This window comes from Bubalus bubalis, chromosome 2, assembly GCF_019923935.1.
Source record: "Bubalus bubalis isolate 160015118507 breed Murrah chromosome 2, NDDB_SH_1, whole genome shotgun sequence".
In the NCBI taxonomy this organism is placed as follows: Eukaryota; Metazoa; Chordata; class Mammalia; order Artiodactyla; family Bovidae; genus Bubalus; species Bubalus bubalis.
The window spans coordinates 14,833,629-14,851,748 of record NC_059158.1 but is presented as its reverse complement, the minus strand read 5'-3'; the positions used below and the strand labels follow the sequence as shown (position 1 = coordinate 14,851,748).

General features: G+C 42.8%; 1 protein-coding gene across 3 annotated transcripts in view; it reads right to left on the bottom strand.

Annotated features, from left to right (window-relative positions):
- The window catches only part of E2F3 (E2F transcription factor 3), an 85,914-nt gene that overhangs the window by 48,735 nt on the left and 19,059 nt on the right, over nt 1-18,120 (bottom strand). The window lies entirely within an intron of this gene.

Here is an 18,120-nt window from a genome sequence, read left to right as displayed (position 1 = left end):
GTTTACTGTTACTAACTAATTATAAAAAGGTGTAAAAAGTTGAAGGTTATGGAGACGCAAATAATTCTAACCTTTGCTTGAAGAAATGAAAAGTACAGAAGTTACCAAGATAATTGGTAAAATAATATCTGACATGTGAGGAGCCTTTCCTTTGGGTAAGCCGCACAAGATAAATTTTTCATTTAGACGACCCGGCAGCTATTAAGATGGTTACCGGGAGAATGAAAAGACTGGAAAGTAGACTGCTTCTGGAGGGAGGGTGAGCCTTTGCCACGTGGCTCCCTTTACAGTGGCGAACACAGACACCACAGCACCCACAGCCAGGCCTCAGGAAGCCTTCGTACGCCTCATAAACAGGCTTCCGTGTCCAACCAGGTAACAACACGACAAAAACGCTCCTTTCCTCAACCACAGCCAGCTCATCAGATAGTAAAAACAGTTACTCATGGGAAATCCAGTGAGGAATGAGGCCTGGCGAGCAAATCAGAATTAGGTGACATTCATAGGGGTCAAAACAAGGATTCCCAGCCTTGTGCAAGGCTGGTGGGAATGTGGAAAACAACCTCTGTGGAAAACAGCTCAGAGGTTCCTCTAAAAGTTAAACACAGAAATGCCATATATTCCAGCAATCCCACTGCTGGATCTACACCCAAAGGAATTGAAAGCAGGAACTAAGATATTTCTACACCAGTGTTCATAGCAGGATTATTCACAATAGCTCAAAGATGGAAACAACTTAGGAGTCCATTGAAAGATGAACCAATAAACAAACATGTGTATTATGCACACAATGGAATATTACTCAGCCATGAAAAGGAGTGAAATCTTGATACGTGCTACAACATGGATGTACCTCAAAGACACTAGGCAAAGTGAAATAAGGCAGACACAGATGGACAAATAATCTATCATTCCACTTGTATGAGGCACGCACAGTAGTCAAGTTCAAAGACAGTAAGTACAACAGTGGTTATGAGGGACTAGGGGGTGGGGGATGTGGGGAGTTACTGTGTGGCAGGTAGCAAGTTTCTATTAGGGATGGTGAAAAAAATCCTGGAAATAGTGGTGATGGTTGTACAACATTAGAAATGTACTTAATGTCACTGAATTGTACACCTAAAAATGACAAATGTTATGTTATATATATCTTACCACAATAAAACAAACCAACTAAACAAAGATTCCTAAAGGATATGCTCACCCTTGCAGGTCCTTGCCCCGTGTGGGCTTCACTGGATTGCCGGGTCTCCCCACCCCTACCCCTGGCCACTTTCCCTCTCCTTGACCATCTGTACACAGTGAGATAGCCACTGAAATGACTCCTGGCAGAAGTAGGCGGAAATAAATTTGAGTTAAAGCAGGTTTGCAGTCCTCCGTCCTGTTGTTCCACTGTGAGCTCTAGTGTGTGACTTCCCAGTCCCGAGGAAAAGAACTCATTCCTAACGAGTTTTCACAGAGACGGTAACTACCAACACTTAAGATCATTATGGAAAGAAAACTTCAGCGTCGCCACTGGTTTCCAGAGAGCAGACCAAATCCCAAGTAAGAAAAACGGCCTTTTTGTCCTGGTGTCACTGACTTCCTACCAAGAAGCCTGAGAGACAGAGGCAAAGCCTCGAGGTGTGTAGATGGTTTTTGCTCTCCTGATGGGCAGGGGAGAGGGGCTAAATTTTCTCTTCTCTTTTTTGGACAGATGGATATATAACTCTCATGATAGGAAGTAAGCTAGGGCTAAGGTAAAAATTCATAGCGGAAAAAAAAAAAATCACAGCAACCACTTGTTTCTACTGAATAATTCTACAGGAAAGTTCAGTATAAGACAATGGTGACATTATTAACCTGCTGCTGCTAAGTCGCTTCAGTCGTGTCTGACTCTGTGCGACCTCAGAGACGGCAGCCCACCAGGCTCCCCCGTCCCTGGGATTCTCCAGGCAAGAACACTGGAGTGGGTTGCCATTTCCTTCTCCAATGCATGAAAGTGAAAAGTGAAAGTGAAGTCGCTTAGTCGAGTCCGACTCCTCGCGACCCCATGGACTGCAGCCTACCAGGCTCCTCCGTCCATGGGATTTTCCAGGCAAGAGTACTGGGGGTGCCATTGCCTTCTCCCACTATTAACCTAGGTTATTATAATTAAATAAAAATAATTCATTATTACCATTTCTTTGATAGTAATGTCTCTGCCACAAAATATGCATTGGTTAAGTGTTTGTGGAATGATGAATACAACTCCCTCCAATGAAAGAAGAGTTCAAAATCTCTGAAGCCTATAGTTCAATAATGTGACAACATCCTTGATGTACAGTGACGGGAGTTCAGAAAGTGCAATGAAGAGTCCTGATAGCACAAAACGTGTTTTTGTTTTTAATTTTACTTCTTTATATTTATTCTGCTTATCTTATCATTATAATTGAGTTTCATTCTATTTATTTGACTGCACCAGGTCTTCGTTATAGCATGCAGGATCTTCAATCTTCACTGGGGCATATGGGATTTTTAGTTGCGGTATGTGGGATCTAGTTTCCTGACTGAGGATGAAACCCAGGCCCCCTGCAATGGGAGCTTGGAGTCTCAACCACTGGACCACTACAGAAGTCCCCATTCATAATGTTTTGATAAGGGGATTTCACAGCAACAGGTGAAGTATTGGGCAGAGAACACCCTGGCTAGGCTGATGACTCACTGCTTTCTCCACTGGACTTTATAAACAAAATACAAATATACAGAAAGCATGGGTCATAAAGTATTTTCATTACATATGCTTAAGTAGGATGAGGTTTGTGAGGTCAATGAAAGGTGAATTTTTTTAAGATTTTTTTTTTTTGATGTGGACCATTTTAAAAGTTTTTATTGAATTCGTTACCATATTGCTTCTGTTTTTTGTTTTGCCTTGGTTTGAATGTTTTGGTCCTGAGGCATGCGAGGTCTTAGCTCCCTGACCAGGGATCGAACCTGCACCCCTCCACACTGGAAGGAGAAGTCTTAACCACTGGGCTACCAGGGTAGTCCCTCTTTCTTTTTTTTTTTTTTAAGAAAAAAAAATAGGAGGTAAAAAAGATGGTTTCAGATGGACACATCACTGCACTGGTAATCAGTTAAAAGTATGTGGAAAGAACTTCAGGATTAAAATCAGATCCAACAGAGAAATGGGAAGATAAATTAAGAATAAACATACACACAAACAAAATGAAACATGCGAGGAAGCACCTTCCTCCCTCTTGAGAGGGCAGCTTGCTTTGTCAACCCACGTGGAAGGGTGGTGTCTACATTCTAGAATTCAGTTCAAAATTTCAGCCATTTTACATTTGTTTTCACACTGACAAAGCAGCTCTTTGCTGCTACTTATTTATAATTTAATTCCCCTGATGGTTCTAAAAACAAGGGAAGAAATATTTTCAAACAAAAATCATTATTTATACAGCTGGAGTTTCCATTTAGTTATGAAAATTAGTAGAAAAATATTTGGTCAGAATGTGAGATAAGTTTTGAATATTTCACAAAATCTCAGATCATCAACTTCCAAATCTCTTTTATTGTGTGTAAGTCTTTCCCAGAGTCAACAAGGGAACCCCCCAAATCAACTAAATTCATGGGTTCTCATCTGGGCAACTCCTTTGGCAAGAGATGGGGGACCTTTGAATCAGAGGCAAAAATAGCTCAATTAAAATACCATTCTAATACGTAGTTTGGTTTTGTTTGAAAATGGAAACCAGCAACTTGCTTGCATGAGTAAACAAGACAATTACTCAGGCTGGGGTCTACAGAACAGAGAACAGAGGAGACAGCTGGCAATTATCTGGCTAACTTAACCAGATAACTCATGCCTAAAAATTCACTCTGGTGCCCAAATTGCCCAGATCGGCTATATTCATAGAAGAACAAAAGAGTGCAATTACCAGATCTCCTTCCAATCTGTGTTGCCTAGGTGGGCTGTTTTAAAGTGATGCTCTTATCACAAACCATACTCAGTTCTCCACTTCCCCAGTGGAGAGCAAGCTAGGATTTTCACAATATAAGTTTGAACATTTGCTTCATGTCAAATGAAACAAAAATTTAAGACAGATTGAAGGACTGACAAATTGCACCAGAGGTACTACTTTGAGTGTGTATACACCTTGAGACAAAGGCCAGACCAAGAAAGATGCTATCATTCCTAGCATCTAGAAATTCTAATAGGAAAAGATACTCAGAGTAAAAAACAGAGAAAAAGCATTTGTATTGATTATGCAAATTAGGGTGAGCGAAATTTGAAAACATGAATACCCTTATGCTTATTTAGTACTTTATACTTTACAAAGCTTCTCGCAACTAATCCTCACACTATGGAGGGTAAATTGGGTATTATTATCCCCATTTTATGGATTAAGAATACAGGGCTCTCAGATTTGCTAAGGAGAAGCTAAGGTCGAAGCTGAAACTTGAACTCAAGTCTTCTGGATCCAAGTTTAGTGCCCTTTCCAACACACCATGCTAAGGGCTAAAGTTAACTTAAAGCAAATAAAAAGGATCACATTACGCAGTCAAATCTGTGGTATTCACCATCACAAATAATCCTAGGTCAACATTGTTAAATAAATCTTATAACCAAGCCCAGCGCGAGAATACAGATGGCACGGGGAAGGTGGTAATCAAAAAGGCAGCATTAGCGCTGACTTTGTCTGACCCTGGGCAATCGATTTCTCTGACTCAGTTCTTAAGCAGGAAAGCACAAGTACTAAGTAGAGAATCTCAAAGTCCTTTCAATAGCAAGTTGGTTACACAACTGAGTAGCTTCACTTTTTTCTGTTCCTGCCTACTTAGAATTCCGTGTTGAATTTCTTTCCCTTCTGGATATTAGATGCTTCTCCAAGTCAATCACTCTCCATTCTCCCCAACTAAACAGAACATTTTTGTTGTTGTTGTTGCTAAGTCATGTCTGATTCTTTTGGACCCCACAGACAGTAGCCCACCAGGCTCCTCTGTCCATGGGGTTTTCCAGGCAAGAATACTGAAGTGGGTTGCCATTTCCTTCTCTAGGGGATCTTCCCAACCCAGGGATCAAAACAGAAACAGGGTTATGAAATGCATTTTGTCAACTTTTGGCCAACCTAAGTAAAGCAATATACGAACACTGCAGAACCAACATTTTGAGAATCATCTAATGTTTTCTGTAGATTAGAATGCTGTTTCTTTTCCAAATTGGATTTGCATCAGCCAATTTTTATACTCTTCTGGTAGATCAAGGCCATCAGAAGCTAGAATAAGAACAGTCTTGCCCTAGAGAGAAAAATTGTTCCTTTAAAATTGATGCCATTTCAAAAGCTGATAAATGCTATTCAAAATGACCGGTCACCTGTAGTTGGCAATGACTGATGTTTCTTTCACTTTCCATATCAGTTAGGTCCAACCAAGAGACTTCATTTTCTCGGTAGTACATCCCACCTGGGAATGTTGATTTTTGATGTTTTAAAAGGTATGAAAGATTTCCCTGCTCCCTAAATGGACTTAATGGCTACAATTTTATGTAAGTCCATATTAGAACTTTACTGGAATTCAAGGGCTTGAACTACAGTCATTGTGATCTCTTTACCTGCATGCTTCCCTACTCCTGCCTGGTCCTTTTGTTTAAGGGACGGGGGAAAGGGCTGCTAATGAGAGAAACCTCCTAATATACACAGAGAGGAAGAAAATCTAGAATTTCCATTCTACTGTAAATGTTCTAAGAGAAAACACAAATATTCCTTTTTCACAGAGGCACTTCTTTGGTATATGATCTTAGTTTTGATAAAGTTCTCTTTTTCCCCAGGGGAGGTTGAGAGGAACAAGAAAGCAAGGAAAGAAGGAGCTGTAATAACAATTGCTGAGACCCGAGTTCGATCCCTGGGTTGGGAAGATCCTCTGGAGAAGGGAATGGCAACCCACTGCAGTATTCTAGTATTCCTGCCTGGAGAATTCCATGGACAGAGGAGCCTTGCGGGCTATAGTCCATGGGGTCACAGAGTTGGACATGACTGAGGGACTAACAACAACACCTTTATTATTCTAGAATAACAAAAGGAGCTCGTTCTTCTTATCTCTGGTATCCCTTTAATTACTGTATTCAGCCAGTGCAATGAATTTTAGTAACACATATTGTTTCCTCTTTTTTATTTTCTTTAAAGTTAACAAACCGACTTAGTAAACTTTTACAACTTTTACTATGCTAAAGCAGTCTGGTCTTGTTATCAAGTCAAAAAGTCCAAGTAATATTCAAGTTGCCACATATTCAGGGTGCACTATTAATTTTTTACTTGACTTTGGGCAAGTTATAACCAACCTAGGTCTCAAGTTCTTCCTCTGTAAAATGGATCCACTAGTAAACTACTTCAAAGAGCTGTTGCTGGGAAGAACACATAAAAACCATCATGAAATATTCTGAAATAATCCAGTGGGACCTCACTCATCCACAGCGACGCCCACTAGCACATCAGTGCTGTACCGAGGGCTGGGGGCAGATGCCAACTGCCCTGGCTCTGGCGCCATACTCCAGGGCCTTTCTCCACGGAGTATGCCTGGAACTGGTCACTCTCTAGGTTCCCCACCTCCTCTCCGTCTGCCAGGCTCTGATTGTGTGCAGGTGCCTCTGCTGATTTTGAAGGGTAGAAGCCACTCGCTCTGCTCAGTATGGCGTGAGACTGGTCCCCAGTGCTCAGTCATTCCAAGGATGCCCAGAGGCGTTAAAAAGTTTGCAGCAGTGAATGGGGTGTCCGGCAGGGAAAGGATATTCAGCTACCTGGCCCCTTTCAGATCCTAAATGAGGCCAAGAAGTGAAGCTTCCAAGGTATGATAGTTAAGCTGAATAAAAGGGCATTCTGGAAGAAACCTGCATTGCTCTATGTATTGTCTAGAAAAAGAACAAGCAGAACACTTTTGTTAACACTGAAGAATCCACTGATGCATTGAGGCGCTTTTTGTAGGTCTAAGAGGCTGCTCACATGAAAAGTGAAACTGAGATGTATCACTGGTAAACTGTTCTTCTAACACCTTGACATCACAGTTTAAACTATATGTAAATATGTCACAGATTATTGTGTCTTCAGGTTCAGAGACTCCCGGATCTTAGTGACCAAACCACCCCCTAATTATATGGATCATAAACTGTTAAGTGACCAGTCCGAGGTTTCTTGGGTACTCTGCACCAAGTTCACCAGGATTCAAGCCTCCTAACCCTTGCTGGCATGCTCCTTTCTTTAGATCACAACAGAGACTTACTCATGGTTATTTTCCTTTAATAAATTCTTGCCACAAGTGAATTTAGGCTGTTTTTAATTAAGGTCTTAAACCAAAAGATCATTTGAAGCCCTGTCCCTCCCACAAGGCAGGACAAGCTTGTTTTGACCAGCTGTCCTAAGATTTTTCTGCTCTATCATCAAAGCTTGCAATATCCTCTTACAGTCCTGTCAAGGTGAGTGTATCTTCCAATCAAACTACGAGAAAAAAAGAATCTTTCACACAAGGTCCATCTCAAAATTACAAAAGATCCTGGGGGCTAGATGAAGACTCAAGAAGAATCAGTAAGCCCAGAGCAGGGGACCATTTTTGATAGGAATTACTAACTATCCTAATTTAAGATAAAGTGATGGGACCCAGTTTTTTTTTTTTTTGTTTGTTTGTTTTACATGATTCCACTAAGGCTCTTAACTTCTTTTGTGCCAGGGGCTCCTTTGGTCTTCTGCGGAAGCCCATGTACGCTTGCTCAGACTAATGTTTTTATATGCCTAAGATAAAATACACAGGATCATAAAGGAAACACTTGTATTGAGATAGATACAGCTACTCAAAATATTAAAAAGACATTTATGATACAGTAATCTGTGTGTTTTACTAAGCATTCAATAAAAATATCCAGTAGCAGGTCCAAAAATCACTGTCATTTTGAAGCTGTGATGAGCATTTCAAGATATCTGCCAACAAGTGTAATGTGATATGAAAACATCTGTGATTTCTATAGGTGATGAAGTCATAGGTACTGTCAGTACTGCTCTGATTTATTGCCTACATTCATAATGAAAGAAAATGCTAAATTTCAGTTGTTGCTGTTGTTGTTTAGTTGCTAAGTCATGTGTCACTCTTTTGCAACCCCATAGGTCGCCAGTCTCTTCTGTCCGTGGGACTCCCCAGGCAAGATTACTGGAGTGGGTTGCCATTTCCTTCTCCAGGGGATCTTCCCGACCCAGGGATGGAACCTGCATCTCCTGCATTGTCAGGCAGATTCTTTATCACTGAGTCATCTGGGAAGCCCCAGATTTCAGTTAGAGGCTAGTAAAAATAAAGGAAATCTAGAATTCTATCTGAGAGGCCGTCAAGAACCATATACACTGGGGCCTTCCCTTCCCTTTAACCTGGCTCAGTGGTAAAGAATCCACCTGCCAACACAGGAGACACGGATTCAACCCCTGACCTAGGAAGACCCCATATGCCAGGGAGCCACTGAGCCAGTGTGCCACAATAACTGAACTGGTGCCCTAGAGCCCAGGAACCGCAATTACTGAGCCCACTCCTGAAGCTCAAGTACCCTAGAGCCTGTGCTCTGCAACAAGAGAAACTACCACAATGAGAAGCCCGTGAACCTCAACTACAGAGTAGCCCCTGCTCTCCGCATCTAGAGAAAAGCCCGCATGGCAACGAAGACCCAGAACAGCCAAAAATAAATAAATAAAATTGTTGAAAGAAAACAAAGTTACTGCAAACTTAAAAAAAAAAAAAAAAAAAAAAAGGACCATACACTGACCTGTGATCTCCTTGAGGTCTTATTTGCTCTGTGATTCCTGAGACCTATTTAACAGTAAGTTTAATGCACAGCCTGGAGGAGGGCAAGGCAACCCACCCTAGCATCCTTGCCTGGAGAATCCCATGAACAGAGGAGCCTGGTGGGCTCCAACACAATCAAGCAACTAAGCACAGCACAGCAACACACAGCAACAAGACAGGCACTCAGTAAGTATTTGAACTGGACTAAGTAAATATGACCTTAAAAAAAAAAAAAAAAGTACTAAGATGCTAAGGAAACTCTTAGTGACCTTCAACCTCCCAAATCTCAGCTAGTCCACCTACTGCCAGCAACTGAAAAGACACGTATCCTTAATCAACTGCGATTGACTCGCAACTCGATGCACGGGACCCAGAAGCCAAGTCCACAAGGACAGATGGTCAACTGGACGGTCTGGGCCCTGGAGCCCAATCGAGTTCTTTCATTTAGCAAATATTCACCAGGCACCTGGTAAGTGGCGGGCGACATTCTAGGTACTGGGTGAAGAGCCCAGGTCCAGGTTAGTGTGACACAAACAAAACACAAGAAGAGGAGAGAGTGGCTGGCGGGAGAGGGGCATTTTTAGACTGGCTGGTGGCAGGGCCCTTTCTGAAGTGGCGGCTGAGTCAGTTACGACCAGGAACCACAGCCATGTGGGAAGACATGAGCGAGGCCATTCCAGGCAGAGGGAACAGCAAATACCAAGGCTCTGAGGCAGGAAGAAGTTTGGCTCAGGCCTTTCTTACTTCCTAACTTATTTCCCTCTAAAAAGCTGCTCTACCCCCTAGACCCCTCTTCCCTCCCACAAAACACCACCCAGAGCATCTTCCTTTGTGCTGTGGGACCCTTGAGAAAACACATAAAAAGGTCCCTCTCCTTCCACACACCTGACTGCACCATGCCCTTCAGCGTTTCCTCTTACAGACCCTCAGGTCTCTTCCAAGATCCTGAAAGAGGCTCTACACATCTCTGCCGTAACCTTCGCTTCTTCCCTCCATCTATCACACGTGTTCACACGCTCCAGGCCACACTGATCTCTCAATCAGGGAATCTCAGGGTAGGAGTTCCACAAATCACCTAATTCAACCATGACCTGTCATAATCTGATCAGTCCTTCAGTGACAAGAAATTCAATCCCACTGAAGCAGCCTGTCTCCCCTAAACTTCTAAGTTCATGGACTGAACCATATAGTCAGTTGTATCTCAAAAACAGTTTTCTGCTGCTGTATGCCTAATGATGTCTTTTTCTTCTTTAAGACATTAACCTCCTTCAGGCTGAAGCAGCCTTGCCTGGCATGACTGCTCCAGAATGTAGGGGGTGGGAGTGGACTCATACAGGCTGCTCCCTAAACTTAAAGCAAGATAGCCAACTACTGTAGTTTTTTTCCACTCCAAGTTCCTAGGCCTACCTCTCCAAGGTCCTAGGATAGACAAGATGGAAAATTTTTGTGGAAACAGCCACAAACTTGGGACCAAATAATTATGGTGGGGCGGGCTTCTCTGGTGGCTCAGACGGTAAAGAATCTGCCTGCAACTCCAGAGACCTGGGTTTGATCCTTGGGTTGGGACGATCCCCTGGAGAAGAGAATAGCTACCCACTCCAGTATTCTTGCCTGGAGAACCTCATGGACAGAGGATCCTGGCGGGCTATAGTCCATGGAGTTGCAAGGAGTCGGACACAACTGAGTGACTAACTTTCACAACAGTTCATTTTCTACATCAACCTTTTCTTCTTCACAGGTGTTCTGGGCTGAAGAACATCCACCTCAGAATTAATAGGTTGAAGCCCTAGCCCCTGGTACCTCAGAGTGAGTCTTTCAAGAGATGACTAAGTGAAAAAGAGGCCGTTAATGTGAACCCTAACACAATGACTGGTGTCCCTATTAGAAGAAGAGATCTGGACACACAGAGAGACACTGGGATCCACATGCCCAGGGTCCATGAGAAGAGGCAGCGAGAGGGTGGCCATCTGCAAGCCAAGATGAGTGAGGCCTCAGGAGAAACCAGTCCTGCTGGTCTGAACTGAACCTAACCTTGATCTTGGACTTGCCAGCCTCCAGAACTCTGAAAAATAAATTTCTATTGCTGAAGCTACCCAGTCAGTGGTTATTTCATTATGAGGCCCTAGCAACTAATGCAACAGGTGTCTTAACGTTAGACATTTCCAAAAACAAAAACCGAGACAAGGATTTGGGTGCAAACAGTTTATTTGGAAGTACTCCCAGGGAGAAGAAGTGGGCAGCAGGGGGCAGGAGGCAGGTGTATTGTTTAAGAGAGTGTGGACCAGTTCACAGCCATGGGTAACAGAATGCCCCCTAAAATTGTTCTGGGAGGCAGGGCCATTTAACTGATGGCTTCCTTCCTTTCCCAGGGAGTGGAGGGTTGCCTCTAGGGGTGTTAGCTCCCTTGACTTGTAGGCTGCAGTGCGTGTGGCACTAGAGAGCTCCTCGGGAGAAAGCAAAAAGCAGTTCTGCTGGCACCAGAGGTGGCTGAAAACAGGGTGGACTGCAGGAAGAAGATATGGGACCCAAGGGAACGTGCAGTTAGGTGACAACAGTTGACACAGCTGGCTCTTCCTCCAGAGGCAAAAAATCCTTAAGGCAGCAACATTCTGCGATGGACCCATTTCCAGGCCACAAAGACATAAAAGATGTTGGCATCCATGACAGCTGCTTTCCTCCCAAAGGGTAAATATGGGTATCAGTAGATAATTGAGAGGGAGGTTACAGAAGACTCACTTGGGCATGCAGGCTTTCCGTAGACTCTTGCAAATTCTTTTATTGTTTAAGATTCTTCTTTTAATGTGGACCATTTTTAAAGTCTTTATTGAGTGTTAAAATATTACTTCTGTTTTACGTTTTTTGGTTGGTTGGCCATGAGGCATGTGGGATCGACCTTAGCTTCTCAGCTGCCTAACCAGGGATCAAATCCGCAGCCCCTGCGTTGGAAGGCGAAAAGTCTCAACCACTGGACCACCAGGGAAGTCCCACAAAAAATCTGTCTTTCAGAGAAGAATTTTGGTTGGCTTTTTTTTTTTTTTTTTGCCATTTTCCAAAGCCAATCTAAAGTCTTTTACAATCTACCTGTTCCATTCGATGTAACTGGCCCTTCAGCACTGAAAGGAGCAGCAGAAAGAGTTTTATTAAGTCCTCATTTAAGTTCTAGGTAACCCCTGGAAGTCAAACCATAGAATGGATTCTCTCCCATCCAAGTTTCATCTCTGAAGCTGAGTTTTAAGGTCAGATATATGGCACTTCTGAACTTCAGATGAGATTACTTCTAGTTTATTCAAGCTATCCTTAAAGATCGATGGATCACAGAACAAATTTTCTAAATTGCCTTCAGAAAATTATTTCCATCTTTTTGGCAAATAATTGTCTGAAACGTATTATTTAACAGTTTTGTAAAGTACAGCATCCAAGATGAAGTTATGCAGGGAGATGCCAGACATGAGTGGTATTTCCTGGTATTTTCCAATACTCTGAGTTCTATCACTAGAGTTGCCAGATTTAGCAAATAAAAATGCAGAACACTCAGCTGAATTAGTTTTACACAAACAGCAAATAATTTATTATAAGTATATCCTAAATATTGCATGAGACATACTTAAACTAAAAGTACTTATCTGGTGGCATCTTTTATTTTATATGGCAATCCTACTTACCTTAACATCCCAGAATGGAAAATTATCAAAATTAGGATTTAAAAGTAAGATTTCTTTTTAGAATTTAAACTTCCTAATTTAACTTCAATAAACCACATGCTCAAAGCATGACTAGTTCAAATAAGCTGCTATTCTAACAGACAGGATTCCCATTAGAACTGATGGTTCATCCTAACAATTATGGTCATTCAATTTGAAAGAAATTTAAAAGTTTAAGAATAAATATTCAAATTCCCCTGAAATCCATGTGTAGGAGCAAAAAGCCATAAACTACCTGTATGAAAAAGAGTGATTAAAATGTATTAAGAACCCATTTTATTTGTATAGCTTACTGTTTACCTAGTGCTTAAGAAAACTAAAACATTAATGTAGGCTATATGACCCTGGTGGGGGGAAAGAAACATACAAAAAAGAAAGTTGTTGAGAAAAATTGATTGGATTTGAATGCTTTACACACCTCGAGGAACAGCTGAACAATTTCCTCTCCTGTCTCCTCCTCCCCTTATAGTCCGAGACATGGTCCAAGGTTTTCAGGACTTAGAAGACAGCTCACGTGGAAAACACTATACCTTAGGAAATGAGTACACCTTGTTTGAAAAGATTTAAATGATTCTGCATTAATGGAAGAAAGTCTGACTGCAATAGAAGTAGGATTATCTGAGAGCACGACCTCTCAACCTCAGCACTGCTGACATTGGGGGCCTGATAATGGACTTCCGGAGATGTGAGAGACATGGGTTCAATCCCTGGGTCAGGAAGATATCCTGGAGAAGGAAATGGCAACCCACCCCAATATTCTTATCTGGGAAATCCCCTGGACAGAGAAGCCTGGTGGGCTACAGTCCATGGGGTCACAAAAGTGTCAGACACAACTTAGCGACTAAACAACAACAATCCTTTACTACAAGGAAGGCTGCCCCTGTGCATTTCAGGATGCTTAACATCCCTGGCCTCTGCCCACCAGATGCCAGTAGCAGCCTCCTACCTGCAGTTATGACAACCCAAAATGTCTCCAGACACTGTCAAATATCCATCCCCAGGAGGGCAGAATTGCTCCAGTTGAGAATCACTGGCCTAGGAGAACCTTTAGTCTCTTGATTCTCTCTCTGGTCCTGAGCTCCTGGCAATTTTTAAAAGTATCATTGCAGCTCAGCTTAGAATAACAGAGAGAAGGGGGAAAAAAGTTATAACAAAATTTGTACTGAATCCATGATGATCAAAATTGCTCTAAACATATTTATAGTATAATTAAATGCAACAGGTCTATCTATCTAAAGACACCTCTAATTCTCTTTATATGAGGAAGTGGAGCGCTAATTCAAGGTTTAGACTGGAGATCTGGTTTTGGTCCCATCTCTCCTACTTGCTCACCACATTTAGGAAGACCTAACCTTCTGCTCACCTTCTATGATGTGCCTTCTCATCTGTCTCTCCATCAACCTGGAGATGCAGGCCATGAATTGTCCCACCTTATGGATGAGTAAACTGAGGTCTAGAAAAGCGAAGTAACTTTGCTGAGCCCCCACAGCGCAGAGATTTTAAAACTAAGTAACTGCTAAGTTCTAACCTCTTAACCTCAACGTGGGGGAAAAACAAGTCACTAAATGTCTCTGACCCTCATTCCGTTTCCTCACCTGCAACCCAGAAATAACAATTCTCAGTATTTCTCAGAATCGCTGCAAGAACTTAAATTTCAGTTCAGTGAGTTGTTAGATGGCAGGGACCAAAGTCCCTGCCGAGGGCAGGCGGAGATCTTCAGCGATTTCTGAATGACTGTGGCATTCTCTAGGCCTGCTGCACTTGAACTGTGCCCATCTCAAAGGCCAGAAGAACCACACCCTGCTTCTGAGATCTACTTAGACTGGAAAATGAACTGGAGCCAACTCACTGTGAAAGAGCACTATCAGGAATGCAAATGTAAACAGTAAACAACATAATTAACCCTTAGGACTTGAAAAGAGGAGAAGTGAGCGACATCAAGTCTGGCTGGGAAAGGGTGTGGTGACTGATGGGAGGACCCCGCCCTCAGTGGTTTCCCCTCCTTGCTAGGGTCCCAGTCACCTCCAGTAGAACACCCAATGCATGGGTGCAGCTGAACAGCTACCCTGAGCCCCCAAGTACCCCTGTTGCTTAGTGGATAAAGTCACAGGGGATCTGAGTGGAAGGAGGCCATAAAGATGGCTCACACCTGACAAATCAGAAATGAGCCAAGGTGTGAAAGAACTGATCTGGCCCTTCCAGGCTGTGAGCCCCACCAGGCCCCAGGTCCCCACGAGAAGCCTGACCCTCAGCAAACCCCTCTGCCAGCTGGGCCCTGGTCCATCCTTCTTTCCTAAGCAGCCTCCCAAGAAATCACCATGCAGTCTGGCCTGCCTCCAACACAGTCATGTTTGTCACACACCTATCTTTGCAGGAGTAATTTCGGGACCCAATTATTGTTTTGAACTTCTAAAGGAAAATGACATTTGGGCAGCACATTCCCTAAAGCACAAGTGAAACGTTTCATCTTTAGGTTACAAAGTCACACTAGGGTAAGAAGCAGCAATGGGTGTGAATACAGGGAAGGTTCTCGATTCCTATCACAGGATAAGAAATGCAATGAGGTTGAAGTCCATTCAATATGCTTGAGGGGAGGGAGCAGTTAGCAATGGTGGGCAACACCCCGCTGCTTTATTATGGAGGCAAAACCAGCTAACCCAGTGCCTTATACAGAACTTTTAATTCTAAGTCCCTTTCCCCATTTCCCCCCAACTCCCCACCCAGGTATCATCGTGGGGAAGTTACAGATAGGTGGTTTGGAGTAGCAGTAGATCACAGGCTGTTCGAAGAGAAAAATGTCTCTCTCATCCATCGTTCCATGAAGCCGCGTTTAGATTCTAGGTCTAATTTCAACAGATATCAGCACAACGGAGCTACAGTTACAGTGGACAGATCATTTGTCTAGAATGGAAAAAGCCAGGATGCCGGGGCAGTTGTATTGGGGGTGGCGGGGGGTGTGGATGGGAAGGAAAAAGTGAAAGTATATTTTAAAAGAAAGATGGAGAAGAATGGCTAATAGAGTGGGCAGAGTTAAAACTTCAGCCCCAGGAGCAAGGGAAAGCTCAGGTCAGCAGAGGTGAAGCCAGGGCATCCGAGTTCCCCGCACCACGTGGTCACCACCAGAGCAGCCCCGCGGCCCGCCTGGGAGTCAGAGTCCTGGGACACTAGGTGGTGATTGGAAAGATTTGCCCAGTGGGCAGGTGGGACTGAAACGGATGTACCAGCCATAACTGCAGACCTAAAATCAAGGCCGGGCAGGCAGTGCTATAAAGTAATCATACATTTACCTTTCAGTCTGGAAGGAAACCTTGCAAGTTTTCACAAAATTAACAGTGCAGTCACGCAGCAAAAGAATTCTTTGATGAAGTGCCTTGTGTTTTATGGTAAAGTGGACTGATTAAACAAGTAAGTGAACAACAAAGCCCAACTATATATTATTAGTTTTATATAGGTCCCTGAGATTTAATAGCTACGCCTCTATCCTTACACCTGTGACTGTTGAAGAAAAGGAAAAAATGAAAGAATTTAGGATATTAAAAAACAAAATTTGACCTGCTGATTGCCAATTTACTGCACACGAGAAATTCACTAAGCATCTAATAATTTACATTCAGGGGGTAGTAGTTCTGCCCGGCTATTCTGTTAGGTATTTTAAATTATAATTTCAAATGGACTCATTGTCACAGGCCTCTGGGTCCATTTTACACACAAAATCAATATACTACTACTAATAAATAGGATTACTTTTCCACGACTCCTGGTGGGAGCTCAGCTGGACTTGTTTGGGAGGCAGTTTCAAAGTTCTCTGAAGAAAATTACTTTCACCCTTAAAAACCCACAGAAGGCACCTGAGAGAAACTGAATCCAGAGGCAACCAGCAGTGGGACAGGACGTCTTAGACTGGTGCTCAGTTGCTCAGTCGTGACCGACTCTTTGCGGCCCCGTGGACTGTAGCCCGCCAGCTCCTCTGTCCAGGGAATTTTCCAGGCAAGAATACTGAACTGGGTTGTCATTTCCTACTCCAGGGCATCTTACCAATCCAGGGATTGAACCCGTGTCTCTGTGTCTCCTGCATTGGCAGGTGAATTCTTTACCACTGTGCCACGTGGGAAGCCCCATAGACTGGTAGGTAGATGGATTTAGACAGAGAGAGAAAGCGTCCCTATTTAAACCCTTCTCTTAGGATCTCTGCAGGCCTTTGTTCCTCCAACAGGTGCTGCCCTTTCTCTGAAACTGTAGAAGCTCCCAGAGTCCTGTCTGTGGCCTCTTCCATCAAAATGCCTCTCCTTTAACATCCAGGACTGTGTATACCTCACCTCTGTACGATCCATGCCCTGACCCAAAGATGCTCTCAGAGCCGAGGATGAGTTAAACCAGTATCCAGCCTAAGAAGCATCTGCTAAGTGATTTCTCTCCTCTCACTTTCTATATTTTACACTGTGGCCCCACCTTGACTCATCCTAAATTGGAAAAACTACTCTTGGCAAAGCCAGGTCTTTCAACTCTTGCTGCCCCAATGTGTGAGTCCTTAGGAGAGATCTTGTTAGGTCTTCTTCACACAATAAAGACTGCTTAAGTGCCATCAACTGCCCCGCAGAACATGGAAACACTTGATAACCCACCCTAGACAAAGGCCTGTAGGTATCCCATGAAGAGACTCCACGTGTCTAGGGGTGGGCAGGGAGCATCAGAGTTAAGAGAGAGGTTTGAAATCCCTTCGTCTGGAAATGTAGCTGGGGACAAACAGCTTAACCACTGAGCCTCACCTTCCCCCTTGACAGATGAGGGAGGGTTGCTTTACAGGATGAAATAATATATTTAAGATGTTCATTGCCATTCCTTGTGTACAAAACTATTCAATCAGGTTGTTGTGGTGGAGGTTCAGTCACAATAAAGTAGGCAACTGTTATCTTTCTTATGGCTCCAAATTGACAGTGGAGAGGGGAGAGAGAACCCCAGTCTGTACAATTGCAAGAATGAATAATGAAAACCAATAATGACTCAATAATAAAAAGCAATTTTAATGAAAAAAAAAACAAGTATAAGATGAAAGGGGATGGGATTTTTCCAATTTATAGCAAAACATAGCATAAAATTACTGTATTTAGAGGGATGGTATTTCCTTAGAAAGAGACAAAGATATCAGCAGAGCAGAGTAGAAGGTCCAGGTACTGATCAACAAAGATCTGTGCATGAGGCTGCACATGTACACACACACACAACAAAAGTGGCATTTCAAATTCATGGGTAAAGGCTGAACCACTCAACAAATGGCACTAGTATAACTAGCTATCCATTTGGGAAAAATACAGGGTCAGATCTTTAACACCTACACATAACCCCTTCCAAAGAGGTTAAGCATCAAAATAATAAAATTATAAGATCAGAAGAAGAAAACAGAGAATAGTTTATAATTTGGGGATTAGGAAGAGCCGCCAAACTGACAAAAGTAAAGACTATAATTTTATATATTAAAAAATGAGCAAAATTTCTGTACAGAGAAAAGCATCTCATAGAAAAGAAAAACGACAAACTGGCAAAAAAAATATTTAGTACACACACGTGGGCACACACATACATACAGAGAAAGTGCAGTATCTGAGAAGCTCCAATAAATCAGTAAGAAAACTATAAATAGCTGTATAAACACAAA